The sequence below is a fragment of the Delphinus delphis genome, chromosome 13 (assembly GCF_949987515.2).
Source record: "Delphinus delphis chromosome 13, mDelDel1.2, whole genome shotgun sequence".
Classification (NCBI taxonomy): Eukaryota; Metazoa; Chordata; class Mammalia; order Artiodactyla; family Delphinidae; genus Delphinus; species Delphinus delphis.
Window position 1 is genome coordinate 77583375 of NC_082695.1, and position 4708 is coordinate 77588082.

Below are 4708 nucleotides of genomic sequence, written 5' to 3' on the forward strand. Positions count from 1 at the left end.
TGAAAAACCCTGTGGTTCAAACAGCCATCATTCATTCTCGAGATGTAAGAAAGAACTTATGCCTCTGCTTATGCAAATCAAGACAACAGAGACTGGAGTATACTCTCGGCTTCACACTGTAAGTAATTTCATTATTTACGTAGGTTGGTTAATAATAAGTTGTTTATGTGATGATGGAGTATTTTATTTCCTGATCTGTAAACATCGACTACCATAGAAAACCATAATTTCCTGGGTTAATCTTTTTTCTTTTAAGTTATACTTCATGAAAATATTAAATGCTGTGTTTCCTCTCCTACCCTTCTTGCTCTATTTTTTGAAGTTGAGGAGAAACAATGAAAAAGAGGTAGTTTAAGGGATTGTGGATACTTTTTATCAGGTTTGTATCTCACTGGTCTTAGGAGTGTTTTATTGTTGTTCTAAAATTAGCAGTGCCTCTAGTGTCCACATTAGGAATGCAAAATCTAGTATTTGGAAACATAAATTTCTGATTTTTTCATTATTTAGGAAGTAAGTATAGTTCTTAAAAAGAAGAAAAGTATCGGATGAAACCATAGTTGTCATTAGAAATTACAGTAGAAATCATTTCTTTTCAGAGAAAAGAACAAAAATCAGTACTTGACTTTTCAGAAGTTTGTAATTCAGTTTTGCAGTCCCTAGCCTGTTTCAGTATAGTTAAATTTATTCATCGCCTTAAAAAATGGAAAGTATCCAGTGGAAATTACTGAACTACAAAATCCATCTGATGAAATTAACAGCAACTTGGACACAAGTTAAAGATTCCAAGAATTTGAAGGCAAATTGATATGTTATTCAAACTGAATAATATAAAGAAAAAAAACAAACAAAAAGACAGTAGTCTCAGTTTCAGGGCAGTATCAAGCTAGTTAATGTATATGTAATTGGAGTTTCAAAAGGAGAGGGAAAAACAAACAATTCAGGGGTCAGAGGAAAACAAACAAAATTTACTTGTTTCAGTTGTTAAGTATTACAAAGAGAGAACTTTAGTATCAAAGTTAGTAAGTCTAAGTAGTAAGTGTAATACGTATTAGAACTGATGTATTGCCTGCCTAGAGTGCTTTACCACCGCACCTAATTCATCTTCATATGCATCTCCAGTGTAACAACCCCCAATGGTTTTCTGACCTGCACTCCTCTCATAGACATTAATGCCTAGTCATTCCTTTGCAATGCTTAATTTCACAGTATTATACTTGTATCATTGCACACTTAACAATTTAGTGAAAGTTTTATTTACATTTTGTCTCTGCCACTATAAAACTAACTGGGACAGTGTCTTATTTAAGTTTATTTATCTAGTATCTAGTACTATGAGCACATGGTCACTCTTCAGTGATTATTCATCAAGTAAAAGAAAGAATATAAGAAGATTCAAAATGGTAAAACACAAAGAAGGAAAATACCTAGAACTTATTACTATAAACCCTAAATGGATATGAGAAATTACTCTGTAAAGGAAAAACAGGGCAAATTATTATGTACATTTTATAAATTTTTCCTGTGTTCCCTTAAAATTGATTTAGGGTATCATGGAAAACAGTCCACATCTTGAGCTGGTAGAGAGCATGGCTTGAGAATCAGAACAAATGAGTTGCTTAGTGTTTGTGTCTAAACACGTCTTTCATTGCAGTTTATCTTCCTTTTCTTGTCTGTTAAGAAGTTAAATTGGTTAGCATTGGTCTTTCATCTGTTCTAGTAACTTTAATCTATTTTGGGGTTAAACTGTTTTGTCTTCTTATTTTAAAATAGTTTAAAAGCAATTGTCTCTAGCATGCAATGGGAGAGCTGCCTCACACGGGTGTCTGGCTGACCTGCGGAGGATGTAGTAGGTCTCCTCAGAGGCGTCTCCATCTAGGACAGGGACGTCTCATGAATGTGAAGTGATCTTCTGAGAGTTTCATTTTGAGGGAGAGGGACATGGTTTAAATGCCCTTTTTTGTTTTTTAGGGAATTTCCATATCACGTGCTTATAAAAGTTTCATTACAAAATGTGAGACTGGGATTTTTTGGGTAGCATCCCGTCTCTTGCTTCCTGTTTTAGGTAAATCACTACCTCATACTTGGACCATAGATGAGTATCATGCATGACCCATACAGTTAAAAAAAGAGGGGGCATAAAATGGCCTGTTGGTAGGGATGCTAAGTATCAGGTGGAGTGGACTACATGTCGTTTAATGTTCTTCCATTTCTAGGACTGTATGATGCTTAGGAATCAGGAATCTCAATGAAACAATGGACAATGCCATTAAATAATAATGCTGATGCAACGATAATTTTTAGAGAGTACTACTATCTAACACGTAGTGGCTAGAATTTTTAAAATTCTTTTAAATTCTAGCAAAATGTATGCTTATAACACATTTTTTTTTTCCCTCAGCATGATGCTTGTGGCATATATGTTTACTCTCCAGAGTTTCTGTGGAGACTTGGCACTATGGTTTATTTTTGCTTTGTCTCTGTACTTATGTTTTCTCTCTTAGTAATTTTAGTTCTCCCAGTGAAAAAATTTATTCATGTTCTTCAAAAGTATAATCCTTGGATTTGGAGCAGTTGTCTCCTTTCTTGCCATTATCTATCTGTCTAAGGACACTAAATACATGTCACCTTTCTTATTACGTGGACATTGCACGGGAGGATATAATTTTTTAAATATTAAAGATCTTCAGGTATTTCTTCACGTTGTATTGCTTAGAATCGTAAAATCTAAAAGCTGGAATGATTTATCTAATGGTCTCATTTTATGTATTAGGGAACTGAGAGGGAGAGAATTGAAATAACTCATGCTAGATCTTAACGCCAGTTTGCAGCAGCCCCAGGAGTAGCTCATTCCCTCTTCACGTCTCTTTTGCCATCTCAGATAAGTTTGGTTTTTCCTCGTAGCCTTTTGGATCAGAGAAGACACTGTCTCTGTTCCCCCATTCACAGAATTGTTTGGATGAATAGGAAACTTTCTTGGCCATGGGTGAACTCAGGCTTCTCTCTTTGTCGCTGAGAAATCTGCCTTTGCAAACTGTGAATCACTGTGCAGCAGCTGCTTCCACAAAGAACACCTGGCTGGGATGTCTGTGCTTTGGTACCTTCTCCCCTCCTCCTACAGTTGTAGTTAAAGTAACAGGTTTTGACTTTTAAAGGTCACCCGTGGTTCTATACAGTAGCATCTTCCTCTTGGAGAGAAGTCCCTTTTTGGATTGCCTGTGTTTTAACAACATGTAAACACCTATTTTTATGCTCTCTTTTGTCAAGTTGTGGCTAGAATTTAAAACATTACTTACTCTTTCCTATAGTAAGCCCATCATTGTGGGGAAGACGTACACAATTCCCTTTTATCTCCCATTGGAGGTATACACACTAGCCAACCGGCAACTGTTACAATCTCACAACTGTGAGTTTCCAAACAACCTTACTCTGACATATGTTGTTTTGCTGTTGGACACTGTGCATTATCATCATCATAATTCTTGTGAAAGAAAAATGCATTAAGTGTAATACGGCCCAAATAGAATACAAAGTTTCTGCCTCCTGGGAACTTGTGTTTTAATGAATGCTGTTGTTTAACAAAACCTATTATGCCACAAGGTGTTCCAACTTTGCTGTGAAATAGGTTGATGAAAATGTTTTTTTTATAATAAATTGAGGAAAATAGAACAAGCAGAGGGACTGAGCAAGTTTCATTGAAAAGTAGAGTGTGTCTCAGTCAGAGTTTAGTGTATGGGTTCCTTTCATGTTTCCTTAAGGCAGAGATTAATAAAATGTTATAATTTCTCTAAATGATATTGACAAATATAACAATTTCTTTTTTTTATCATTTATTGCTCTGAATCTATCCATACTCATCATTACTTTTACTAGCACAATGGTGGATACTCAGTAAAGCAATTCATATGTACATTTAGAGGTTTTTGAAGCAAGGTTGGGGTTTGAATATGTTATTATATGCTTAAAGATACTGCTTAAAGATTGAATGGGTTCTCAAGTCCTGTCCTGCCAATTGGCCTCTCTTCCCATGAAATCGTCAAGGGAACTTTATAAAAGGAGCAAGAGGGAGTGAGAATCAACATGTATTTTATTGTCAACTAGGTAGGTACCAAATTCTAGTGAGCAGCTTGAGGCACATGCTTTTAGGTTGGAGGCCTGCATGGGCCACTATTTCCCTTAAGGTTTAAATCTCAGTTTTGAAAAAGTACAGTCCTCTGGTTGCCTGCACCCTCTTGGAACCTGAAGGAATTGCCAGTATACTTAAATGTTCAAATGCAGAAAAACATAGCCAAAAATATCTTCCTTAGCTTGGTAGACTTGGGTCAGCTTATTTCTCCATTTTCTTCGGGAGCGGAGAGGGAAGAGAACACGGTTTCTGTAGTAAAGCCTTCTTGGGCCTTCTCATCACATAAAGGTAGACAGTACGTAGGTCATGTCTTTGTAGGAGGCCAGTAAATTCAGATGGTTTCTACACTTGGGTATATATGCCCTCAAATAATATTCCACATTCTGAAAAATGAGCTTAATGTTTTCTCCATTTTAAGAAAATACAGGAAAGGAATGTCAAGTGGCAGAAACTGACGGAGAGATATTTTTCTAGAGTAGAGAGCCTCCCCTTTCCTCCTTCAGAACCAGACTCTACTGTATTAGACTGATGTTCAAAGAAATACTTTGTTATTACTTCCTTAGAATCATGGTGGTATAGTCAAGT